This window comes from Thermobia domestica, chromosome 5, assembly GCF_964235325.1.
Source record: "Thermobia domestica chromosome 5, izTheDome1.hap1.1, whole genome shotgun sequence".
NCBI lineage: Eukaryota > Metazoa > Arthropoda > Insecta > Zygentoma > Lepismatidae > Thermobia > Thermobia domestica.
In genome coordinates this window covers 317493407-317514424 of record NC_137458.1, presented here as the reverse complement: position 1 = coordinate 317514424, position 21018 = coordinate 317493407, and the positions used below count along the sequence as shown (strand labels likewise).

The 21018-nt window shown below is 35.5% G+C and overlaps 1 protein-coding gene across 9 annotated transcripts in view; it reads right to left on the bottom strand.

The window, feature by feature from the left end:
- The window catches only part of lov (BTB/POZ domain-containing jim lovell protein), a 261400-nt gene that overhangs the window by 140389 nt on the left and 99993 nt on the right, over window positions 1–21018 (bottom strand). For 5 of the 9 annotated variants that reach the window (XM_081760469.1, XM_081760467.1, XM_081760460.1 and 2 more), the window contains exon 2: window positions 459–534. The gene's annotated coding sequence lies outside the window, so the exon portion shown is untranslated. Of the gene's footprint in view, window positions 1–458; window positions 535–1084; window positions 1250–1345; window positions 1489–1610; window positions 2106–21018 lie in introns of those variants that run through there. The other 4 variants (XM_081760461.1, XM_081760462.1, XM_081760463.1 and 1 more) reach the window with 4 other exon arrangements.

The following is a 21018-nucleotide window of genomic DNA, read 5'->3' as shown; positions in this document are numbered from 1 at the left end:
TTATTTTAGGCACAGAGGTGTTTATATGCTACTACATGTCAAAACTTCCCGAACCGGGAAAGAGGGATACTAGCATTTTATAACGCTTCTTAACGTGTCACTATAAGCATCACACTCACTTTTTAAGTGCAAGGAACATTTTTTGAGTGTATTAGGTACAACCGAATAATCCGCCTTTCTAATGGAAACTACAAAAATTAGTATAATCTTTACTCGAAACAGAAATGTACGTTAATCCTTTGAAATATTCCCAAAACCCACAATACGGAATATAAAGACGCTAAAAACCCTTGTTTCTACTGCGAGCACGAAGCAATATTGATTTGCGATCCGCCGCAATAAGTATTCAGAGAAAGCAATATTTCTTCCAGAAACAAAAACAAACACAGAATTCATGCGACACAAAATAAATCTACACTGGGTATTAACATTTTAGTAATAATCGTTAAGTACGTTACCTTTTGTTGGCCCATAAATTATCGTGTCTTGCGATGAAACCCCACACTCATATTTTGTCGTTCGGTGGCGGTAAGTCTGAAACAAAGACAAATTATTCTTATAATACGTTATATAAAACTTGATTTAAGCATGTAGATAATAATTCAATTCATTGTGAACATAAACATGTATTTATCTTTTATCTACAGGAAACTTTTCATTCAATACTTTTTAAAATATCACGACCGTGCCACACTTCGTAAACAAATGTTCGTATCTCCATTGTAGGTATACGTTTGCGCTGAACCCTTTCGTTATTTTTTATGTATTTTGTCATCTGGGACATTTTTCGCTAATAAAAACCTTGACGTGGGTGTGGCACCACGAAAAAAATCTTTAAGATGTGAATCAATGATAATTTTCTTATCTGATAATAATACGAAATCATTCTTACGAGAAACGCACCTGTTCTTACATTTTCTAACTTTAAGACCGAAAAAAAAATAATTCACATAATCTCGCACTCACCCCCACCGCCACCATCTTAAAGCACCCGCTCGGTGTTTCTTCTTAAGATTGCAATTCTTAAGAAAAAAGAAAAAAAGAAAAAACACTTTTTACCGACACTTTCTGTCATACAACTTACTACATGTGCATCCATCGTAACCCTTTGAGCCGCCGAGCGATACCGCGAAACACAACACACATTTTCTAAACAAATGATTGTTTGTCCCTCTGTTTCTATAAGCCTCCAGGTTTCGGCAACATCTCCTCAAGAAAGTGAACTGAAAAACATACGAAGTCAAATCTTGTATGTTTTCTTATTGTATTACAATCGATATGTCAAACCACACATCGTACACGAGCACGCTACATTTTGGAACCACATGATTCATTGTAAATTTACCTTCCACAAAAGATGCCTTACTCCACAAAAATATGGCAGCCAGCAATGAACGCATAATTCCCGGATCCTTCGTTAATGAATCCGATTAGACAAAGCTTCAGAGCTCTCAAGAACGCTTGCGCTGAGCCGTAGGAAAAACCAAGTGTATTTAAGTAAACAATAGACATAAATGGCTTTTCCAAATCCCTGTGTCGAAAATTAACAAAGAGGCAACTGTTCCGATTGCAACTTCTTAAGACATTACAAGGTTACATCTATCACTTACCTGTTCGGCGTAATCACACGAGCGTACATGCGAAGTACACTTGTAAAACACATCGTATTTATCACATATTCTTAGTGAAACACACTAGCATCTTAACCCGTGCCTCCCAAACAACTTACCTCTATCACACGCCAAAGCGAACTCACTCCCTGGAGGGAGGAATACGAAACACAGGGAGTTGGCACTATCGTAGCTATTGTACTTGGAGAATCTCGTCAAGGACTTTGGCGCGCGTATGTGTGTAAAGTGAAAGTCACTGTAGTGTGTATGCGAGGAGGCTTTGTCAAGGGATGATTAAAGTTCTCCACTGTTCACGTCATTTCCTGGAACCTGTTCAATCACATGCGTTTCCGAATCAATGATTACATTGAAGATGTTTCGTTGCAGTCAAATTACCGGCGAAGCAGATCCTCACCGTCTCGGTTGAGGCAGGGAAAGATAAACGATCGGCTCCCGCACTTCGCATGTAACCTCTGTCATTCTCACATACAAATGCACAATGATTAGTTTTACTGCTCGAAATCTGCGCGTGCGTTTTTAAGATAAAACGAAATTAAGTGTCGTCGCTTCCCACATACACTTGTGTTGTTTCTTTCTTCTTGCATATTTAGACAAGATCTGTTTTCTTTTGAACGTTTTGCGTTACTTACTACGCATGCTTAAAATACAATTCAGTTTAATTTCTTCCTCACCACACAAAACAACACTATAGTCAGTCGCTCACGAATTTTAACGCGTTCTCGTACACCTAGTGTAAGCTAATCACAAAAACTTTCATTTTTCCACGACATACACTGCTAACCAAGCGCAGTGATTTATCCGTAATAAATAAATAATCGCCCGTATACTTGTAGCACAACACTAAGTGACTCAACGATACAATTCGAATACAAGAAACATTCTGTCAATATTGATCTTAACAAATCACACGTAACTTTATTTTCCCTTACCCTTAAAAAGATACTTTGTAATAAGATCAACAATAGTCATAAAAACATTTCTACCTAGACAATTACATCGTTTTGATTCGATGATATTACCTTTCGGTACGTTCCACGTAAATATATATATATCGAATATGCAAGGTTGCTCCCGAGAAAAAAAATGGGAAAACGGATTGGATTCCTGGCGGTGACAAGATATTTTCGTAACCTCAGGTACTAAAATGATGTAATTGAAACATGAATATTTGGAAAATTGAAATAGAGTAAAAGTAAAATACTTTAGTGTAACAAAATGTTTTTACTATCAATAATAATGTGAGAAATTTGCATGCATAGTAATAAGTGACAACGTAGCAAAATATTATATATACATATAATTGGTGAATTACACTAGTAGTGTTCGCTTAGTTTCCACGTTGTCTTGGTAATTTTGATACATTAAATATTTAAATGATATAATATTTGTGTGTATATATATATATATATATATATATATATATATATATATATATATATATATATATATATATATATATATATATATAATCAGTGTTCAGAAGAAATGCGTTCCTTAGAATTCATTCGCTTTACAGAGAAGAAACCATGAAAGATAATCCTTTCTCTTCTGTTAGAATAAAGTAGGAATTTCGTTATTTTTTAAAATAAGCGTGATGGAACAATTTTATGTTCCATTTTGTTCCTTTTGCGTGAAGTCTCACGTATCAGTAGTATAATTTTATTTTTTATAGGTCTGATCACTAAAAAAAAAAAAAAAATGAATCCGAGGCAAGTCTATCGGTCAGTGATGTACGCAAGGGTGTTGAGCAAGATATAATGGAAAAATCAACATTTTATATATTAATACATATACAAAAATTATAGGTGTCCTGCAAGAATTTGGGATTGAGTTCTTGAACCCTTCCCTCTCCCATTCATGATCAGGAATACGTCAATTGTTACCAGTAGCCTTGGAATGGGATCAACTCAGTTGCAGAAAATAGGCTTATTAGGGATTTGGTAAACGAAAATGAAATGAAATGAAATCTTTGAGTTTTACGTCCCACGATTATGCCGGTTAGGCTAAAGGAGACGATGATAATGAGAGATGAGTGAAATGGTGGAATGAAGAAAGTGGGAGGAAACGGGAGAACCCCGAGAAAACCCACGAGCACGGTGTTTGTCCACCACAAAGTCCACACGGCGCGATCTGGGATCGAACCAGGGACCCCAAGCACCGGAGGTGAACGCTCTACCATTGAGCCACCGCGCCCCCTGGTTTGGTAAACGAGGGGCACATTTTATAATTCTAAATTGATACTTAATTATTTACATATTCTGTGTACAAACCAAACCGTGGTTCAGATGTATTGTTGCATATTGTTAAGTACACTGCCTTGAAGATGATTTTGATGTTGAATTGACTGTGTTCGAAAGAATTAGTTTATTATTATTATTATTATTATTATTATTATTATTATTATTATTATTATTATTATTATTATTATTATTAAATTAAGATTGGTAAGTAATGGCGCCATTTTACTTTCCGAGACTTACTGATTTACGTAGTAGCGTAGTGTTGACCATGAGACGAGACGAGACGACACGACAAATAATATTTTTTGTCTCATAAATTTTGTAAGTCTCATCTCGTCTAGACATTCGAAGATTTCTCGTCTCGATTCTCGAAAACTATTTTATGTTCCATTTTGTTCCTTTTGCGTGAAGTCTCACATATCAGTAGTTATAATTTTATTTTCTATAGGTCTGATCACTAAAAAAACAAAAAAAAAAATGAATGCGAGGCTAAATTTTTGTAAATTTATGCACAAAATGTATGCCTCCATTTTCCCCGCTTAATTCAATATAAAAGTTATTAGAATCCTTCTGCGTTACGAGAGGCCCATGAAAGATGTGATATAACAACATTTATTATTGGAATATATTTTGTAATGACTTACGTATCTTTAAATGTTGATAAATTCTATTTATTATGTTCGTAAAATCACTTCATCGATTTCTAGTTTTATACCATGAATCATGTAACAGCGTTTGAGATTTAAGATTTTGGGTGAAGTATAGCTTGGCCAACAAGAGATGGTCTCTAAAGTTTCTTACCACATGCGGGGGGATAATACAGCCTCTATTTTTGTGCTAGTGTTACTGGTCACTCTGTCCTACACCATTAATTAAATTGACACTATAGATGCACCGAAAAAAGCCTTGACACGTCAGTAGTAACAACTCAGCTGCTAGCTGTTAGAGACCTTCTTTTGCTGGCTCCCCTATAGTGTTGTTCACGAAACTCTTGAAATGCGTCGGTTCTCCTATGTCTCTCGTCTCGTCTCCAGAGCCGTATCTCGTGGGGGACAACTGCCCCCAGGAAAGCTCCCCGCCGTTGGAGGGGAGGCATACTTTAAGACAAAATTTTCCTACCCCATGTACAATACGAACATAAAATTATAAATGAAGCATCAAACAGGTTCACTACATTACATAAACAAAACAGTACCCAAAAGGTAAGTAAAACAAAAATGAGTCATGGGCTCATTTCAGTAAAAAAATGGCTACTATTAGGAGTCCTAGAAATAAGATTTATTCGTATGTCCCCTTAATTAATTTATCATGTATGGAACGGCCCAGGGGCGTGCGGGAGGACCCACAGGCTCCGAGGGAGCCTACAAAGAATAAGATTGAAAGAAGGGACCTAATTTCAAATTTTGCAAGATGGTCCAAAACAACAACTTCTTGGGTGTTCAAATATTAATGCTTGTCCCCCCAGAATTTAGAACTGGAATTCTCGTTTCTTTGACGTATTGTTCTTCCTTTCTTTGTAATGACCAAGTTCAATGATATGATTTTACTGTTGTTAACATATGCTTAAACATCCCTTACTTTGTAAAAGTTATATTATTTTAATACTTATAAATCAAATTGAACTCATGCCAAACTTATATAAAACATATACTTATATTTACAGAGTAGAAGATTTGAAAAAAAAAAAAAAGATTTAGTGAAACTAAATAATTGAAGTTCACACGTATTTCAAACAAGAAGAATACGTCATTAGGAATTATCAAAGAGAAGAAGAATTATGAAGATAGCGCAAGCCCTCAAACGTAAGTGTAACGTCACATGTATACCACATGAAGGAGTTTGGTTAAGAAAGTTACTGAATAGTGGTACAGTTGGGTTGCATATTACCAAGGAGTAATTCATTAATAACGCTTACAGGAATACATGAAGGAGTATATCTTCCGATCAACTGCATCAATAAACTGTATTCCTAAGTGTACGCCCTGGCCAAAATTAATGTTTATCCGGGTGGACAGGTAAGTATAGAGAAAAGGTTTTGTTCGTAAACCTACGTCGATCTGTTTCATGTAGTCCACTTGTCAAACAAATATAGGACGTTGGTCGCCTAACACACACACACATAATAATAATAATAACATACATTTATCCTAATATATTATTCTAATGTACGAATTTCCCACTGAACACTTCGAATATTTATTTTACTTTCACGTCCCACGTACTGTACATGCACTGTAGATCGAAGGAAGTGGATGCAGAAGCGGCGATTAAGGCAGCAAGAGGGGGGCAGTTGCCCTCCCCATTTTTTAAAAGTGACCTCTTAATGTATATAGTTTCAATTTGGAAATGTAATTTTTTTGTATGTATTACTGATGCATAGAAAAAATGGTGCCATATAATATTCACCGCTGCGTGAATACGTATTGGTTATTTGTCTTCCTGTGGAGTTAAGAAAGCTACAGGAATTGTGTTTTAACTGCAATTCAAAGCAATTAATATTGCAATTGCGTATTTCTTTAGGAATAGCGTATTCGGAAATGAGTTCGTTGATGGAGATAAATGTACATCCCAGGTACTCCCATGATACGTAGGAAGCATTATATGAATTGCGCCTTGGCAGAATGCAACCCAATTGTGCGTAAAACATATTGGTTGCATACCATTCCCTTACTTTCAATATTCGAAGCAAACTCATTCACGTGGTGTACACGTGACAAAGTTACTTGTTAAAAAAAAAATCATGCAAAGACGTGGTAAATCAGTTTGTCGCAAGAACCAAAGAGAAAGCATTAGAAGTACTCTTGTGAACAATTAGTTAACTCTACAACTAGACTATTCAATTGTATTAGATTTTTATAAACAAAAACCATTTATATATTTGCTTACGTTGTGTTTATTTAGTTCTGTCTCTATTTCCTTATTCTCTTCTAGTGCATGCATCAATCTCTTTTATATTTTATAGGGCATGAAAACAAAAAAAACGCTGCGAATATGGACGAAATTACTGTACTTTGCACCGGTGAATGAAATCTAAATATTCTCACAAGTGAACGGCTCAATTCTCGAGTTTTCTTTTCACAAAAACTGTTATCGTTCAGTGATTTGCTTTATATTATACTTTAAAACAAAAATATTTAAAAAATGCTTCTGTCATTTATCTTCCTGAAATGAGTCTGACTGGCGAGTCAGATAAATACTCTTGGATATTCTACAAATAAAACACACTTTTCTCTTCTTCCGATTATGACACTTTTATTGTTTGATTTAAAACATAATTTTTTAACTGTATTTTTTGTGGTAGGAGTCTTCAAATAAGTTAAAGGTTTCTCAACACGTTTTTCAATGTTGTCCATGTGACAAGAAATGGAAGGTTCTAATGTTAATTTAATGTACTATACCGCTATTTGTCCCAGTCATGGATAAGAAACATGTAGCAGTGTCACGTGTACATCAGGTGAATAAGTTTGGTTTATGTGTCGTAATGTTTCCTCAATATTGAAAGCGGAAATGGTAGTAGAGTTCTACCATTTCCGGTTTTAGTAGGGACATTAGACAGGAGATGGAGTTAGTTGATTCCAGAAACCGTTTCTTGCTATTGCTAATCGGTTTTGCTCTATAACGATAAATGTTAAAACCGGAAGTGGTAGATTTATATTGCTTTCGGTAGAGACTTAAGAATCCAAGTGAACTGGATTCTTGAGACCCTTAATCCATTGTAGGAAACCTCTTCTCCCAATCCATTATCAGTTTAGCTCTATAGTGATCAACGTGAAAAAACGGAAGTGATTGTTTTAAACAGTGGCGGCGGTTGGACGTCAAAAGTGGGGGGGCAAGACATGATCTCAATATTTGTATATCAACGTTAGTTTTTTGGTTGCTTCTAACTTTTTGTTTGACGAAAGGTTGTATAAATATTAGGATACTGTATTTTCGAGTTAAGACACCGTATATCGTGTTTCATATTTTACTAAGTAAATTGACAAGAGCAACGCAAGTACACACTAGCCCTTTGTACTTTTAAACAACGAAGGTGTAAGAAGAGATTTGATTCCTTGCTCATGAACATCTTAAAATTCTGTCTGGAAAATTGTGGGGTCAGATTAGAGGCTTATTTGATAAATTCGCAAAACAAACAGAAAGGATAATATTAATCGAACAGTAATGAAAACTGAGGCTTTTTTCGCAAAAGTTATATTGAAACTGGGAATTAATGAACAACTTATATTTTTAATTCCATGCATATTATTACATGTTATTACTCTTAGAAAAACAGTAAATACTACAAGCATATGCTGCGACATTTAAAGAAATACTTTTGCAGTTTCCCGAAAAATGTTCGTTGCCATTAGGTACAGTTTTCACTTTCTTGGAATACACCAAAACTCAACAATACTTAGAATCACTCCACACTCCAGTTATGGAAAATAGTCCTAAAACTAGGGATGCCCACGAGACAAGATTTGAGGCTGTTTCGTCTCGAAAATGTGCTGTAAAAGTGATATCTCGACTCGAAAAATGTATATTTGTCTATTGGAAGAGCCGTGTCTCGACTCGAATTTTGTCAGGAAAATCCTGTCTCGACTCGTCTCGTGCGCATCCCTACCTAAAACCTAGAATTATGTTGAATTCACCAAATTTAATTGTATATACAAAATTGTATACAGTATATGTACTCCTAAATTCATATATTGCACTGCAAAACAGTGCCCCGCCTTTGACGTGGGAGACTCGGCTTCGATTCCTGGCGGGAGCTCATGTTGTTTGTATTCCACGTTAATCAGTAGGTCCACGTCTCATATAGCATCACTGCTGAACGGGATGTTAAACTCAAAAAAATTAAATCAAAATATTCCTTACCATTAGAAAGAAGAAAAGACATTTTAGGAACTGTCGATTTTTGTGCAATTAAAGAATAATTTGTGAACAGTGTTTCTTCCAGACATGCTTTTGGGAGGCACTGTCCCTCGAAGCTCTGAGAGTATCCACCGCCCGAACGAGACCAAAATAATACGTCTATAATATAATAATAAATAGAATAGTACCAGCAGTGCTCCCCCCCGAAATACTAAGTGTGCGCCCGGAACATTGTTTCTGAAAGAAACACTGCTTGTTGAAGAACTTCTTTTTTTGCGAAATGTTATGTCATTTAGTTCTAAAGCAACTGACTAACATATCCCCTTGTAAGAAGAAATGAAGTACACTCGAATTGTGACACTCCAATAGGTTAATTTTTGGGCCATTTTTCGTGGCAATTAAAACGCAATTCATGTAGCTTTCTTACCTGTACGGGAAGAAAACCAATACGTACTCAAGGAACAGCAAATATTTTATGGCACCATTTTTATTCTATGAACAATTAATACATATAAAAACTTTATATTTCCAAATGAAATTATATACATTGAGGGTCATTTCAAAAAAGTGGGGGGCAACTGCCCCCTTTGCCCCCTAATCGCCGCCCATGGTTTTAAATATCACTTCCGGTTTGAATATCACCTCCATCAAAGGACTCGATTCCTAACTCTTTATCCCCTACATCCTGGCCAAAATTTATGATGATCCATCAACCACTACAGGTGTCCATGGCGATGGCAGTTGCGTCCAAGATCCTACACGGTGAGTCCTGTTCTAGAAGTTTCACGTAGCCTCTGTTATTCGCATAACCCCACGAAATGTTGTATATTATGGGGCCTAGTTCGGATTCCGCCTTCTCACCTCATAAACTGTAGAATTTGTGTCGAAATGAGCATTCAACTCCAAGAACAATCAATCAGTCAAAAACCATCATAGCTATTGTAGTGGTAAGCGCACGTGCTTTTGGTGCAGCAGGTTGCCGATTCAATTCCCGGTAGGAGGCCACCATTTTAAACTGTTTAACTACGCTGCTGATAAAGAATTAAATACTCATCAATCTATTAAGTATTAAGAATGGTTTATGTGGTCTATCAAGCAATCGGACTTTAAAACTATTCACACGCAACACTAGAAACTTTCAGAATGTCTTTCCATTTCCTTTCTTTTGTTCTTAATTCGAACACTGGTTCTCTCTTAATTAAAGAAGCTTTTAATTTACTCATACACTAGGTGAACACCAAAGGCAGAGGGCTGCCCTGGGTCAAATACATTATACACCATTACGGATTTTTAAAATATCTTTCGGTACTTAGAGAGGCACGGTGACTCAGTAGTGGAACGCTTAGCTTTGATGCGTGAAGTCCCTGGTTCGGCTCCCGCCCAAATAACTTTGTGGTGGACAACCTAGTGTCCGTGGGTTTTCTGGGAGCCTCTAGTTTCCTCCCACCATTTTTTCCATCATCATTTACTTGGCTTAGCCTATAGGGACATAAACGTGGGACGTTAAACTGAAAGATTCCATTTCTCTCTACCGGGCCTACATCGATTCTTTGCGAATCGTTTTGGCGCAGTGAGAGTATGAGTAGTGTGGCATAACAGTAACAAATTAAGATGTCTAACATTAAACCATATTTATTATTGGAATATTATTGAACTGTAAGGAATTACACATCTTTTAAGTTTGATAAATACTATTTCTCGTGTTCGCACAATCACTTTATCTATAGTTTTATACTATGAATCATGAACACTAAAACAGGGTTTGAGATCCAAGACTTGGGTGAACTATACTCTGGCCGGCGAACGATGATTTCTGACAGCTCAGCTCGCGAGGACAACTGAGGAGGGTAGTGTTGCCATATGCTTCTCGTGCACGGGGAGAATCGTCTGCTTTCTCGTTGAGGCTGAGAGGGGTGAGTGAAAGTTTGGCAATGTGCAGTGGTTACCATGGAAACGCGACAGGTTCTGAGCCTAAGGTTGGTTGACCTGCTGTCTTCTGCTCGCTGACCGTGGCCTTGTGCAAAGCTGTCAGAAATCATCGTTTACCGGCCAGGGTATAGTGTTGTTCGCGAGACTCGATGAATACGTAGCTCTCCTCTTTTGGGCAACTATCCATTAAGCAGTATCTGCAATCTAATTAATTAATTTTAAGAATTACAGACGGAAATCTGCTCCTAGTAGCTTACTATCAGTGAGGTGATGTTAACACGTTCATTTTTGTTTGTGTGTGGTCAAAGTTCGATCTCCAATTACCGTAGTCCACAGTTTCTATTTCACAAGGTAGAAATGACACATTAATCTACCAAAATGGCGAACAAAACCGCCAAAGTAACAAAGGATGTCTAATACCTCAAGAAATAGAATTTAACTTGAATTTATTATACACACACATATATAATATATATATATATATATATATATATATATATATATATATATATATATATATATATATATATATATATATATATATATATATATAATATATATATATATATATATATATATATATATATATATATATATATATATATATATATATAAAGTGTCAGTGCAGAATATAAAGCAAAATTCTTTTTGACCAAAAATTGAAAGCCATCTTCTAAGTTCGTATTTAGAGAATCCATTAAAATTTCTGTCACGGTCCTTGCTTTTTAATCCTTGTGTCCACAACCTCAGACAAGACAAAATTTTATTTTTTAAAAAAATAAGAGAAATCTAAACTTATTATTATTCTTTAGTTCTCACTTTTATTTAAATTACAACAATAAGAACCCTCTTTATTTTTCGAACATAGATGAATAGTTTACGATTAGCGAAAAAAGAAGAAAAAAACTTGTTGGAGGCGTGAGTTGTATGAACCCCTTTCGATTTGCTGTTGGTCTACTGAAATAAATATTGATAGAAAGGGAAGGGGAAGGTCTTCGCCCGACATCTCAGGAGTTATTTGTATAAAGAAGTAGAAGTTTACTAGAGAGTACGTACTGCACACACTGCTGTGCGTATTTATCTTCTGTTTGACGTAGTGGGAGTAGTAGTAGAAAATAAACAGAGGAAAGCCGGCGACAGGCCAACCACCTCCCAACGACCTTCAAACCGTTGTGTTCCATAGCGACCTTGATACCTGTTTCACCAAAATAAAACAAAGAAGACGAAAGGTAAACTTCACTTCTTCCATAATATTAAATATTCAAGTCTCGTTCTCTCTGGACAAGGTGCTGCCCTACCCCACCCCCTTGGATGCAACGACAAAAAGAAATTTTAAAAAAATGTGCTCGTAGCATCCTTTCATTTTTAGCTGTTAAACGTCAATTTTCGCATACTCAACACGTTCACATGTTTTTATTCTTCATTCAACAGAGAAACTAACCAGGTAATTAAAATTAAATCAAATGCATAGCTTTAGTCTCATGAGTTATCACTTAGATTTACACGAAAAGAGCCAACGTTACAAGAGAGTGAATGAATTCAGAAATATAGCCTAGTAGAATAGGATAACTAAAAAAAAAAATGAAATTTTTAAGTTTTACGTTCCACGATTACACCCTTTAAGCAGAGGAAGATGAATAATTAAGACAAAGGAATGACGATGGAAGAATTGTAGAATGAGAATGTGGAAGGAAACCCATGGACACGATTTTTTTTAGCACAAACTTACTTGGTCAGCATCGAACCAGTGACCCTACGCACCAGAGGTAAGCTTTCTACCACTGAGCCACAGTGCCCCCCCCCCAAATAATAATACGAAAGAACCCCTGAGAGGAATCTCAAAAATCTGAAAATCTCAAAAAAAAAACAACCTTAAACGCAAAGATTTACAAGCTATTTGAATTGAGGAATATCAACAGATATCATATTCCATAGAATTTAAGAGGAAAAAAGTTTTAGGCTCTATTCCATTTTATGGGGATATACAATTATAAAATCTGCAGAAGAAACATGTTATTTGATTTGACAATAGAGTGTAAGTAATCAAAATATATCGGAATCTTATCTCCCAAACGTATAATAAGGTAGAAATACGCAATGCAAAGCGTGCTCTTTTTCACGTAGATCTCTATAAGGAAGACATGATGAAGTGGAGTGTTATGCAAAGGCAGTGTAGAAAAAGATTATAGAAGTATCACAAATCTGTGCCACATGCAAGGTCTGTACTTTTATGCCATATTAAGTGTGTCTACACTATCATTGTTTATGTGTATATCCAAGGTCGCTGATCCACCTGCACCCTACAGACGAATCCCCGTGAGTTTCCCTGACACACTTGTGCCCTGATTGGGTGCCTTTTTAATGGCCACGTAGCACAAGTTGGTTTGTTTTATGTAATCTAGATTTTATACTGTATGCCCACTATTTATAGTTAATTCACATAAAGTCAATCTGCACAAAGATGCATTTCCCGCTAAGAGAAGTTCATATTTCATGAATAAGTAACCTCTCCCTCCCCCAAAGAAAATGGGATAGCACAGTGTATAATGTATATCTGGTCAAATAGTTTGCCATAGTGAAAAACGACAGAGAATTCTGTTTCAGAATATAAATATTGTGAACATTCTCCCAATTCAAACAATAATATTATGACTTGACTACACTGTTTATGTATTTAAAATGCATATATTATTTTCTTCGTTTTTAGATCCTTTGTCTCTTTGACGTCACATACCACTTGCTCTGAGTTTGTTAATATTTCAAATATGTGTAAAACATTTTGTCCTACAGCAATATCACATACACTAATTGTAAACTACATACGGTAAAAACAACTTGGGTTTTTATTCCTAGCGGTTATTTTATTTCAAAATATCAACGGAAATATTTTTGAAACGTGACCAGTTAAAAATAAAAGGAAAAATCAAGGAAAGTGTTTATGTTTCCATATTGGATGGATATTTTGTGAATGAAGTGGTCTTCCCTTAAATGGGAGAAGATTGAGTTGATTTGATTTTGAAATTTAACGTCCCTTTCAGCAGTGAGGCTATATAAGACAGGACCTACTGATAACTTTGAGTCCGAACCACATGAGCTCCTGCTGAGATGGAAGGAGATTGTGACGTGTGAGAGTGCTTTGGAGATCTCTCTGTTCGTCACAAAGATTGTTAAATTCCAACGTTGAAAGAATGAACAAGGTGAACTCAATTAACAATTAAATGTTTAACCATATTAGATGTAAGATACATGACGATCTAATATATTTTTTTTTATTTAACGTCCCACGATTATGCGCGGAAGCGAAGGAAGACTGATGAGATGGATAATAATGGTGGAATGAAAAAGTAGGAGGAAAAAGGAAGAATCCCATAAAATTCCCCTAAACGGTGTATGTCCATCACGAAGTTAATTTGGTGAAAGGTGATCAAACCAAGAACCCCACACACTAGAAATGAGTGTGAGGTAGGCACTCCTGAATGTATTGTTCTTGCTGTCCCGGTGTCTATTGCACATGGTCAGAGGTTCCACCCCATTTTAACAAGCAGAACCTCACTTGTATAGCGTCACTGCTGAAAAGTACTTTCAACTCTAGTTGCTACCTGTTAGATATTAAATTCTTAAAATTTACCTTATTATTATTATTATTTTATTATTATTATTATATTATTATTATTATTATTATTATTATTATTATTATTATTATTATTATTATTATTATTGATAATGGAGGAGTCAAGTAATTTCGTCATTTCCGGTGACAAAAGGAAAGAAAAATATCCGAGAATCTGTTCGCTATGATTGCCTAGAAACCCTAGACGCAGATGAGAGAACAAAATTAAGATGTGGCAGAAATAGAAAGTAGAAACTGGATCCATTTGCTAAGAGCAGTTTTTGTGTTTTCGGTACTGAACCTTCTGGTTTCATACTAAGGCCGTAAGAGTGAGTGGGTTTGTTCACGAGACAAGATATAAGATCCCCTCACTCCGTCTGGTAATTGTTGTGAAGTCTCGTCTCATCTTGAATTCTTTCTCGTCTCGATTTTCTCATCTTGGTTTGTAAAATTATGTACAAAATTTACACCTTGATTTTTTTTCTTAATTTCATGTAAAAGTTACAAAAATTTTACGCGTCATAGGAAGTCCACGAAGAATGTGTGTAATATGACAACACTTAAACCATATTTATAATTGTCGTATTTTGTGTAATAACTTTGGATATCTTTAAACGTTGATAAATATCTATTCTTCATTCTGTTCATACTAGGGATGGCCAATTCCGGAATTTTTACTTTCTGAAATCCGGAAAATAAAATCGGAAAAATTCTGAATTCACAAAAATTTTGTAATTTGAAAAAAATCCGAAATTTACAAAATTTCAAAATTTACAAAATTTTGAAATTTAGAAAAATCCAGAATTTAAAAAATTCCAGAATTTAGAAAATTCCAGAATTCAGAAAAAATCCGAAACTTTTCCGAATTCCAGAATAGTTCCGAAATCCGAAAAGAGAAATTTCTATTTCCAGAAAAGTTTGGCCAATCCTAGTCCGTACAATCACTATCATTTTATAGTTCTTATAGACCTACTATGAACTATGTAACACTTAAGCAATGTTTGAGATATAAGGCTTCTCGTCTCGAAAGCGACACGAGGTTTGTCATATTTCAAATCTCGTTTCGAATTTTAAAAGATACTTGTCATTTGAACTCTGTCTCATTTTAGAGATGAGACGAAAATTCTTTTTTCTCGTGAGTAACATGAGTTATAGTTAGGAATTACTCCGCTTAGAAGCGCTTGACTCAACAACGAATGCGTGAGTCAAGTGATTTCGTCACTTCCGCTGACAATAAAAGAGCAAGGAATCAAAAATTGTATTTCCAATTCGAAACAAAATGGCTGCTAAATAAAGGAAGCATATTATTTACATATATTTTCGTGCAATACCTTCCTTGATCTTCCAGATTTAAAAGTTCTAGTTTCGGAAATTTAGATGAAAAATTGTAATTTTCTCCCTTATTATAATCTTTACAACTAAACACAAAACATAACCAAACCATTATAATTTCCACACATAGTACTGTTTTTTAATCGACCGGAAACAAACGATACTGGAGGTACTAGTGAAAGCCCGCCATGCTTGATACATCCATAATATATATATTACTGAAAATCGGTGGTTTCTTTCTCAACATACACCAAATTTGTCGTTCTTTTGATTTTGTAAAAATATTTGTATAAGAATCGCATCCTTCTGCAGTGTTACTAAAGAAACAATATATTTTGCTTAGATCTTGAGTTTCCTTGAAACAAAGATGTAAAGAATGATAAATCCAATATAATCATTTTGTCTCCTAAATGAAAAGGAAAATTAAAATTTGTCTAACTCCGTGTTAGGTCCTTGTGTGAAACAGATTTCAGTAGGCCACTTGAGACGTTTCTTGTATAACGTATCATTTCTATAATTACTTGCTTCCGTACAAGTGGCTGAAATAATTTACAATTCCTGGCAATAAATCACATGCAATAATATAATAATTGCCACTTGTTGTAGACATAGCTTTGTTCAGCCATAAAAATCACAAAGGCAGAGATAACATTGTGCTGCTTTGAAGTAATTGTAATTTTCCATCTTGTAGTTTTTAATCGCTTGGCAAATTGTCGTGTGAACAGCCATAAACATTTCATCCTAATGACTACATTGAAGGCGCGTTTACCAAAGGAAACAAACGAATAAGGTTTAGTGTAGAATGGCAGAACTACACGAGAAGAAGAAGAAAAAAATCAGATGTGGAAGAAGAAGAATAGGAACAAAAAAGATATTGTCTAAAACCTGGTCATTAAGGTTCTATTTGTATGTTTCTTATGACAAAAGACAATATACATTTACAAATTTAGACGAATGGACCAGTTTTTTATGATAGTTTCCCACACTTACATCTAGGGAGCGCCTCTGGGCGTGAGTTCACGTTATATACCTGATGCCTTCATACATGTTCTTTAAAAAAAGGTTAAGAGTATAATAGTGAAGTACAGCAGAACAGGTGAATTTTTAACAATGAGAGTTTTTTTATCAATTACTGTAGAACAAAACAAATACTTTGATTTTTACTGATTCCTTATTCAAGTATAACTATATGAGTAGTCTAGTTCCCAAACGGCTCTCGTTCATTTACAAAAAATTCCAGAAAACTTTTTTAAAATGTGGGATCTACATGTTTTGTAGAATTGGGAATACCTCAGTGTGTTCATGTGGAAAACCTGAACATTCTCAAATATTTCCAGTTCTACAAAATGCACGGTTTTTCTCGGTTTTCTGGGATTTTCTGTAACTGGGCAAGAACTATTTTCGAACTGAACGACTCCTATGTTCCTTGCTTTGCCAATACCATATATCTACAAGGCTTGTGTATAGCCCGCTCCCCCCAGTTCTTTTCACCGGAACTAGAAGAGTCACAGGTCGGAACAGGCACTATATACCATTTCAACCACTCCTGCTACTACTACTACTACTACTACTGCTATTACTGCTACTGCTACTACTACTACTTATGTCGAAAACAACCCAACCAACCCCTGCGGGGCTTCTAACCCGTTTCTACTAGTACTAGTACTACTACTACTACTACTACTACTTATACTTATGTCGAGAACAGAACCCAACCAACCCCTGCGGGGCTTCTAACCCGTTCCTACTACTACTACTATCCGATTCATTATGAACTAATATGAATCGTTAGAATCACTATGATTCATTAAAAATCACTGGGGGGGGGGGAGCGGGCTATACTCAATCCATCTACAAGCTATTCCTTATCTTTTGGTTAATTTTTCTCCTCTGTGCACGTTAAGTACTTGGACTTTGGTGTTTTCACTTTTCGTGAGTTATTAAATAAATTTTAATGTTTAAAAAAATCCTGCAAAGAGTATGTAAAGTGTTCGTGAAACGTTCTATATATTTTCAGAGTTTCCCCTCAGTGATGGAGACCCAGAAGCAGTCAGACTCGTGTCCCAGCTGGGAAAGTGTGACATGGACACAATAAAACACCGTCATACTCAGAAAAAGAACATCTGTATGAGTTTGCTGAGGTGGAGGACTTTCTTTGTCTCTTGTCGTGTTGTCTGTGTTTGTCAAAGCATTACATTGAAAGATAACTACAAGGTCTAGCAGAGTTAAAACGCATGAATCTCAGAGAAACCAAGAGTATTTTTTTTTTTTTTTGTTTCAGACACATTCAAAATTTAATCGAACGAGCCTATAAGACATGTGTAAAAAATTAAATGAAATGTTCAGTTGAACGTGTCACAATTATCAATGCTTTTAGGCTAAGGGAGACGATGATTAGGGCAAGTGAATGGTAATGGAAAAACAGTGGAATGAGAATGTGGTAGAAAACGGGTGTACAAAGAGAAAGCACACGGACACGATGCTTTCCTCCGAAACTGATTTCACAGGAGATCGAATCAGAAACCCCAGGGACCAGAGGTAAGCGCTTTACCACTGAGTCACTACTATTTTATCGCTGAGCCAAAATAGTAGTCTATTATGTTAAATGTTTCTTATATGTGTTAGAAAATTACTACATTATTTTTCAGTATAGGAAGTCGAATAAACATGAAAGTACATTCGAAATAGTCAAGATATCATACACAGATTAAGATACATCACACCGAAATCAAATTAAACTATTGTACAAAGTGTTAAAGCTTTTAGAGATACTTCTTTTTTTTTCTTTTAGTTTAACGCCCAACGTTTGCTCCAAATCTAACGGAGACTGTGATAATTAAGATGGATGATGATAGGGGGAAGAAAGAGTGTTAGGAAAACAGCAGAACCCCGAGGAAACCCACGCACACAGTTTTTGTGCACCATAAAGCCCATTAGGTAGAAGCTCCTATCGAGTCTGGGACCTCACGTGCCAGAGGTGAGCGCTCTACCACAGGTGCACAGTGGCACCCTTTTTTTTTTTTAACGTGTTTGAACCACAAGTAAAGATGGTCATGTTTATCTAAATAAGGGAGAAAAAGAAGTGTTAATTTAATGTTTAGAAACTTTAAGGTTGGTGTAAAGGGACTAGCTTTGTCGATAGATGTCACTACAATATTCGTATCTCTCTCATGTATTTTATACCTTTCACGAAAATTCAGGATTTTTCTTAGAAGTTTCAGCCTAGAGATTTCAAATTTCTGGAAAAGGTACTTCATAACCTATCGAAGGGAACAATCCGTGCCAATTTTTTATTTACAATTTTCTTCATTATTGAAACAGTTATATTGTTAAAGGTTTGGATATCCATTTCAATATTCAAGCCATTGCAACAATGAAGAAAATTCTAAATAAAAAAATCGGCACAGATTGTTGCCTTCGATAGGTTATGAAGTTCCTCCTCTAAAAATTTGAAGTCTCTACGTTGAAATTTGTAAGAGAAAATCGTGAATCTTCGTGAAAGGTAAAAAAAAAAAAAAAAAAAAAAAAAATGCATGAGAGATACGAAGACCGTAGTGTCATCTATCGGCAAAGCTTGTCCCTTTACACCAACCTTAAGTTAAAAGAGGCATCTGCCTCTACAGTTTTGGAGAGAACGGGTTTCATTCTTTTCTTTTGAGATAAAAGCTACCCGTTATCTTAGTATTTACACTTTAAAATGTTTATTTAAAAATTATTTTTTTAAAAAAATCATCGTTTTCTCAGTTGCATTACAATATAGAAAAGAAAGTGGCAATATTGCGTTTGTATGCTGAACACTTGAAAACAAACAAATGTAGCTTTTCATGAATGTATGTAATGATTTACAATGGCTGTTCTACATCCCTTTGTAGTAGAATGGTCATCAATAACTCTCGGCTTCAAAATTAGCAAACGAAAAAAAAAAAAAAAAAAAGATTGTATTGAAATGAGGAGTTCCTCAATATTGACTGTCTCTCTACCTTTTATTTGCCATGTTTTCTTTTCAATAGAAAGTATTTACAGAAATCGTGAGAGAGTGTAACACACATCTTATCTTAAAATATGTGTAGAAGACCATAAAAGGAGGTTTAATGCGTGTAAATATAGAGCGTGTAGGGCGTGTGCTTCTTCCATCTTCGATTACGGAAGAACTCTTGAAATGTCGGTTGGGTCATTTGCCTGTCTTAATCCCTGAGCGCAAAGGGAGGAAGGCGTTCCTTATTGATTAGCATTATGCAGGGAGCACATTCATGTCCAAACAAACTGTCATTAACTCTACACTTCTTTACGGCCTTACATTTAGAACAACGGACGAAAGCTAATTTTAGAAAACATAAGATTAAACAACCTCTTAAAATAAAATAAAAAAAACACTTCTTTATCTAGCCTTACAAAACTTATTTTAAGACAGTTTTAACAGTTTTTATTTATTTCGTGTTACTATTCGGTTAAAAATCTCTTGTCGTCGCGAATTCTGTCGAGGAATTTGAAGCTTAAAATGTATAAAACGATAATCATGCCTGTTGTTCTGTATGGTTGCGAAACATGGTCGCTTACTCTGAGGGAAGAACATAGACTGAAAGTATTTGAAAACAAGATCCTGAGACGAATATTCGGACCCAAGAGGAACGGGAATGGGGAATGGCGGAAACTTCATAACGAGGAAGTGCATAATTTATATGGTTTACCAAACATTATTAGTCATCAAGTCTAGGAGGCATAGATGGGCAGGTCATGTAGCCAGAATGGAAGAAAGTAGAAACGCTTTCAAAGTCTTGACTGGAAGACCATTCGGAAAACGACCATTAGGAAGACCTAGGCGCAGATACGAGGACAATATTAAGATGGATCTCGCAGAGATTGAAATACAAAGTAGAAACTGGATGCAGTTAGCTAAGGATAGAAGTCAGTGGAGAGCTTTTGTGAACGCGGCATTGAACCTTCGGGTTCCATAGGCCATAGAGTTAGTTAGTTTTATTCAGTCTCTTGAAAGAAATTTGGGTATTAAAGTCTAGGATCTGAAATATCAATAGTATGTTCGGAAACTAATATATCTCTAGGATTTGTCTCCTTCTGGAATTCACGTTGTTAAGTTCAACATGGTAGTAGGTATAATATTTACACAAAGGACATCAGCAATTTGAAAGTTCGTTGAATTGTTTATTTATTTCTTCCAGTTTGTCTAAACATTCAATACAAAACCAATCAAATCATCCAATGGAAGGTCATTCAGATATTGTTGGATTAAAGCTATCAATAGCATTTATCTCACGCCCTATCCTAGCCAACTAGGCCTATTTCAAGTTGGTCACAAGGAAGCGGGTGAGGGTAGATTTATGTACACTCATGTCCAAAATTATTGTCGCATGTCTATAAATATGTTGTTGTAGGAATATAATTTGATAACGAATTCGCCAGGTAT